Raw genomic sequence first — 7,198 nt, forward strand, 5'->3', positions numbered from 1 at the left:
TTTTATGTGGACTCACAATTTTGGTGTTCTACCACAGATACAGATTAGGTATCTTCCTCTCCTGTTATCTGACAATCCAGCTGTCAATGGGTTGGCCTATGGTTAATTATTAATTTCGTACACTGCATCTTAGAGAAATTCAATAACAAACTTACTTTGTAACCAGTGGTTACAATTATTACTTGTTGGCTCCACCACAAGTGGATATTCCCTTTTCCCGTGATTAACATTACGCCCTTTCCAAAAGTAGATCTCCCACTAACACTATTACATGGGACAGGGGCTGCACTCAGTGGCTTGATGAGTGTGAGAACTCTGCACCACTCTCAACTAGTACCTCGATCGAGTGAGTGCTTTTGAGCGGTGTAAACGACACGCTCAGGGTTAATGGTTAATCCCGCCCTGTGTGAGCTACTTGCCCATAGGTGGAGTATAAGTGTCGAAAATGGGGTAAGCAGCAATGTAGCGAGCATAGCTGTCAAAAATCGTTTTTATGATTTTTGATGGTATTAGGTTCCATCAGAGATGCCAGAATTAAATAAAAGGCCTTGTTCTTTCCTGAACAAGCCTCTGTTGCCTGAAAAATTCCAAAAGTGAAACAAGTGCGCGTCGTGATTAGTATTTAGAAGGTTAAAAAAATAATTATTTATGGTGGAAGCAGTTTTAATCAGTGTGTTTTGTCTCTTTGTTAATAGGTGGCCATTGTAGAACAATAAAGTCAGTGTTGTTAGAAGCATGCAGTGAAAGAAATTGTTAAAAGCTATTGTTAAAAGATAATGAATGCATGCAGTGTTAAAAGGACAATTATTAGTAGCTGTTAGTATAAAGAGTGTTGTTTTGTATTAGTACGGTTAGTTGTGAAATTGTGTTAAAATAATATGCTTAATTGTTAATAGTCATGCAAATTTAAAACCATTATAGATAGCACGAAAAGTTAGTTGAAGAACAACGAAGCATTGTTAATAAGCTTAAATCTACAAGAAAAAGGTAATTGTGCATACAAAAGTGTCTAATGTGGCAAAGTTCAATAGTTTGACGTCAATGGGAATTAATTTGGTGGGCAGGCCAACAAAGCGGGCCTTTTTCTAGTTCTTCAACCTTTTTATTAGGCAAGTGGACGTTCGAAAGCCAAAAGGAGTTCGAGTGAGTGGAAGTGGCCTCGTTCCGGAGTGTATCCAGGCCGGTCACAGCCGAATCGCCATCGCTGTTGGCCCCCGAGAGGTCGAAGCCGTCATTACCGACTACCCTCGCCACCGCCGCCATCTTCCTCGCCCCGAAGCCCCCTCACTGCCTCCCCGCTGATCCGTCCCTCGTCAAGAACCGCCATTTTGGAAAACTGGTACGTCGCCGGATAGTTTTGGCCCTGTGAACCCCTGCTGTCGATATCGGAAGCCCACCTGCGCCATCTACCGGTTGTCGTCGCCACCAAGCAATTGCCGAATCCAAGTCAACGGTCGGCCTACCATCAACTTGGGCCGAGTAGGCTGGCGTGCCCCAATAGCGCCCCGACCAGCAACCCCCACCGCCGAGGACCCACCGTAGAAGCCACCAATAGTCGATATGCCCAGACACGCAAGTACCCTTGACGTCACAATAAATTGTAATGTAGATTGAATTTGCCTTAGTTGCATAATTTCAAAGTGCAAAGCCCTAGTGATTGTTGTTTCCACCATCTCATTTCGTATTTCCGCTTTTTAAGTTCAAAAAGGAACCAATAAGTTTCCGCTTTTGGAATTTCCCCAAGCAAATAATTATTCTCCGCAATTTCGAGCATCTCTAGGTGTACACCATTGTTGTTGTATTCTGTTCATTCGACACGTGCAAGACCAGTGGGTAAGTGTTCAGCCGTTGCTGCTCACAGTGAGTGCCTCTCATCTTTGTACGGTTGGGAGAGCAAGCCGATAAGCGACCCTAAGATTCCTTAACCCTTAGCTAGCAGGTAACAACTTATAAATTTAATTTTCTTTCCAGAACTTTTCTAATTCTCCTAGTTCAACGTGGGTGGAAATGTGGATGCATAAACACCTAAACAATTCAATTTTATAATTATCAACGATAATCACGAATAAATGACTTGCTTACCAACTCGAATTCAATTACTTCACTCAATTAGCTAAACCTTTAATTCTGAAATCCGTAAACTTTATACTTTTAATCCAACAATAGCCATCGATCTACTTCAATTTTTGCCAATCATCATCATATGACAAACCTGCCATCGTTCTTCCAACACGCATAAACATTTCTCGCTGTCATAGATAGGTGCTGTCATTTCGACCTATTCACAAATGGATGTCCGTACGAGGGGCTTGCTGGTCGACATAACATCCCCCCACCCGTAAAGGATGGTGACGGTTCTAGGAGTCCTGACCACCTTTACCAGGTAGCCCAACGTCGAGTAATGCAAGCTTAACTGCTGGTCTTCTGTATAATCCGGTAGAGGTGCGTACAAGAGCTTGACGCACACGACCATCTCGTCCAAAGAATACCTTTTCTACACGTCCTCTTATGTATTGGTTTCTCATAGTAGTATCAACAATTAATACCAAGTCTCCTTCGTTGAAGTCTCGGACATTCTCGAACCATCGACACCGCCGGGTAATGACCGGAAGATATTCTTTGATCCATCGCTTCCAAAAGGCATCAGTGATGTTTTGAACTAATGTCCAACTGCTTCTCAAATTAGGTCTAAGGTTTGTCAGTTCCGAGGGTGGTTGCTTCACTCCAGAGGAATTCCCCAACAAAAAATGATTTGGGGTTAAGGACTCTTCATCTGCAGTCTCTAGTGGCACATAAGTAAGGGGACGCGAATTAATCATCGCTTCTGCATCAAATAAGATTGTTTGAAGTGCTTCTTCATTGGGGCGTCGTGGAGCATCGACGATTGTTCCAATAGCACTTTTAACGGAGCGCACTAAACGCTCCCATGCCCCGCCCATATGTGGAGCACCCGGTGGATTGAAATTCCATCGGGTATTGGTGTTAGTGAATGTACTGGCTAGCACTTGATCTCTAGCCGCAATTTCCTGCCGCAGTTGCTTATTTGCGCCCACCAAATTGGTTCCGTTATCACTAAAGATCTCGGCCGGTGCACCGCGTCGTGCAATGAAGCGTCGAATAGCCATCACGCACGATTCACTGGATAGGCTATGTACCACTTCTAGGTGTATAGCACGCACCGTAAGGCACGTAAAAAGTGCTACCCAGCGTTTTACTTCGGAGCGTCCGACTTTCACCGTTAAAGGGCCGAAATAATCCAACCCGACAAACGTAAAGGGTCTTACAAAAGGCGTTATACGTTGTTCGGGGAGTGGAGCCATTGGAGGCGGGCGAGGAACTGCATTTGCTGTATGACACTTGGCACATCTTCTCGCTACTTGCTTAACCAGCGTTCGAAGATTTGACATTTCGTAGCATTGTCTAATTTCATTCACCACCGTTTCGTGATTTGCGTGGCGAACGTCGATGATACCAATCCACCAGAAGTGATGTAATTAAATGCGTTTTGGGCAATATGACGGGGTATTTTGCTTCGCCAGTAGCATACCATGCTGCTCCAATTCTTCCACGCATCCTGATTACTCCATGCTGGTCGATGTATGGCCACAACTTGTATATGGTGCTCGACTTTTGCACTACATTGTGGCGTGCAGTCGGGCTTCCTTGTGTTTCCAGCAACAATTTCTGTTCCTGGCCGTAATATTCCTTTTGGGCTTGTTTCCAAAGATGACGCTCTGCATCCCTTATCTCCTCTTGTTTCAGCGCCCCGACATCTGCAGTTTGGCCTTTGCAAAGGCACCTGATGTTATTAATGAATCTTATCACGTACGCTTGTGTCCTCAGTAGGCGTTCCCATTTTTGGAAACGGGAAATTTCTATCATTGACGTGGATGTATCATAATGAACATTATGAACACTAACGGATTCTTCTTCGGTGGAAGTTAAGTTTTGATTTCGTGGCCACTCAGATTCATGATGATATAGAAAGTTGGGTCCACAAAACCAACGGCCACTGATATTGAAGCTTGGCCCCTTTCCCCACTTAGTCGCCTCATCTGCTGGATTTTGTTTTGTGGGCAGCCATCTCCATTGGTTAATCTTCGTCAAAGCAAGGATTTCTCCAATTCTCACTCCTACAAACTTAGTGTACCGTCTGTGATCCGAGTTGATCCACGCCAAAACCGTAGAAGAATCAGACCAGAAGTATATGTCAGCTATGTTGAATGAATGGGAGCTAACGATGGATTCGGCCATGCGTGCACCTATTACCGCTGCCATCAGTTCCAAACGAGGGACAGATAAAACTTTGAGTGGTGCCACCTTGCTCTTAGCACCCACAAGCGCTAGTTCTATTCCTTCAGATCCGCTGGCGCGCATATAAGCCACACAAGCGTATGCTGCATCGCTGGCGTCGACGAAGATATGGAGTTGTTTCGTCTCTTCAATTTTACCCCGAAAATAGCATCGAGGGATCTGTAAGTCGTTTAGCAAAGGTAACATACTTATCCATTGCAACCATCTTTCGGATAAGTCACTATTGACCGGTGCATCCCAACCAATTCCAGTGGCCCAGGCATCTTGAATCAGAACTCTTCCATGGATCAAGTAAAAGGCTGCAAACCCCAAAGGATCAAAAAGGCTCATAACGAGTTTGAGCATTTCTCGCTTGGTTGGAATGTGGGTCGAATCGATAACTTCGACGAGATCATCTCGAAGGGATACTGTGTAAACAAATACGTCTTTTGATGGATTCCATTTCATACCTAACACAGATTCCACCTTTTCAGCTCGCACTAGGTTCAGCTGCTTGGTATCTTCAATAGTAGTGTCGCTGATCGCCGCCAACACTTCATTGGAGTTGGATAAAAAGTTGCGCAGATTGAATCCTCCTTGGGAATGAACCATCTTCACTTGTTTAACTACCTTTATAGCTTCTTGCACCGTGTCAAAGCTATCGAGGTAATCATCCACGTAGTGGTATTTAATGATAGCTGTGGATGCTCGGGGGAATTCTTCCATGTATTCTCTGGCATTTGCGTTCTTCACAAATTGGGCCGAGCTTGGGGAACAAGTTGACCCAAATATCGCAACATCGATTATATACACTGAAGGAGCGTCTCCAGCATTTGCCATCCACAGGAATCGCTGATATTGGCTGTCCTGAGGTCGAATAAGTAGCCGAAGAAACATTTCCTCTATGTCACCGGTTACGGCGATTCTATGCTCACGAAAGTGATACAAAACAGAAACAAGGCATGTCAGCATATCTGGTCCTTTCAGTAAAGCTGAATTAAAGGATACGCCATTAACCTTCGCTGCCGCATCCCACACAACCCGTACCTTGTTTGGTTTTTTCGGGTTGACTACTACGCACAACGGAAGATACCAAACTCTTTTGCTGTTGGAAGCGTTCAGCTCCTCGCGACTAGCTCGGTGACAATATCCCTTAGCAAGATATTCTTCCATTTTCTGATGTACTCGACAACAAAGAGTTGGATCCTTATCCAATTTTTTCTCCAACAACTCAAGTCGTCTCACCGCCATGGGAAAGCTGTTGGGAAATTCGATGTGGTCCGATTTCCACAGCAAACCGGTTTCAAATCTGCCGGACACTCTTCGCGTGGTTTCCTCTAGCAACTTTCTAGCTCTCTTATCAGCGTCGGATTCAGGCATCTCGTACGCTGGATTGGCGGCCGTTCATTCAACTCATGATCCGCGTCTTGGGCGGCAGGTACATGGAAATTAACGGTCACTGTTGGTCCTGATGTACGTGCGTTATACCCGTAAATTGTCCATCCCAATCTACATTTCGCGGCGATAGGGTCTTTGTTTTGCCCTTCCCGTATTTTCAGTGGGACGCACAGGCTCAGATTGTCGAGTCCAATTAATAGTTTTGGCTCGGCACTGTCGTATTCGGCGATGGGTAGCCCATGTAAATGCGGATATTGGTTCGCTAACGTTTCATATGGAAGCGATTGTTTCGGCAACAAAAGCCTTTCAACGGTATGTGCTTCTGTTATTTGGAATGTTTCAGCCTTTCCAGTGCCTGAGATTTGAAAATTTACTCTTTTAGACCGGGATTCTTGGCGCGCAACATTTGCGGTCCATTGCAGCGTCAGAGGCTCTGTAGGTCCGTCTAATCCCAATTGTTCTGCCACTGATCGGTCTAAAAGCGTCGAAGAGGAGCCTTCATAAATGAACGCATATATTGTTTGGCGCTTATTTCCCATTGATACGAGTACGGGAAGTATGCGAAAATATGGATAGCGACCACAGCCCTCCCTGATTACAGAACTATGGTTGGTGGAGAAATGGGCAGGACTTGATGTCGTTGGAGGATGCAGAAGAAAGTGGTGTTTATCGCGACAACCATGGATGTTACAGCCATTCCAGGTTCGACAGGGCCACTTTTGATGGAAATTCAAACACGTGCGACACAAATTGTGCTGCCGCACTATTTGCATTCGTTCCTCGACGTTTTTGGCTTTGAATTCCTCGCACTCTGCAACTCGATGCCCTATGGCGCTGCACACGATACACGGCTTAGGTGTCTTTCTTATCGCACCGGTGTTTTTTGATTCCATATCCGGGGCGTCATGAGCGTGTATGAAAACCTCTCTGTCCTTAGGTTTTTCGGCTTTCGAGGACAGGCTAATAGGTAAGTCAAACGACATTTCGCTGGCGGCTTGAATCAACTCGTTCATAAATTCACCAAAGGTCGCAAGTGTGGCATCTTGGCGAAGAAGTTTGTATCTGGCCCAATCCAATCTGAGTTGCGCTGGAAGCTTCGCTACAAGTTCTTGTAGCAAGACAGGATTGGTCAGGTGGTTTTCTTGTTTTGCGGCTTGCAAATGAACCACCAAATTCTCCACGGCTAACCCAAAATCGATGAGAGTATCAAGACGCTCAGGTTTAGGGGCAGCAACTCGACGAATTCTTTCCAAAAGCGAACGGATGATAAGCTCTGGTCTACCAAAACGCATTTGAAGGGTTTTGATTACATGGGGCACTCCTGCGGGCATCATAAGCCGACTGCGGACCGTTTCCAGCGCACTACCACGTAGGCACTTCTGAAATCGTACCAAATTCTCTACATCCGAGAATCCGCACGCTGCCGTTGTTTCTTCATAGGTCCGAATGAACATCGGCCAGTCTTCCGGATTGCCGCTAAAGGCCGGAAGATCCTTGCCAGTTACTT

The 7,198-nt window shown here is 45.3% G+C and overlaps 1 long non-coding RNA gene across 1 annotated transcript; it reads left to right on the forward strand.

Annotated features, from left to right (window-relative positions):
* The first annotated feature begins 584 nt into the window (after positions 1 to 584).
* On the forward strand, positions 585 to 955 carry LOC110677905. The gene is made up of 3 exons (XR_002501277.1): positions 585 to 629; positions 696 to 850; positions 922 to 955. It is a non-coding gene; the product is annotated as an uncharacterized LOC110677905 (long non-coding RNA).
* Positions 956 to 7,198: the final 6,243 nt, after the last annotated feature.

The sequence above is a fragment of the Aedes aegypti genome, chromosome 3 (assembly GCF_002204515.2).
Source record: "Aedes aegypti strain LVP_AGWG chromosome 3, AaegL5.0 Primary Assembly, whole genome shotgun sequence".
NCBI classification, from domain to species: domain Eukaryota; kingdom Metazoa; phylum Arthropoda; class Insecta; order Diptera; family Culicidae; genus Aedes; species Aedes aegypti.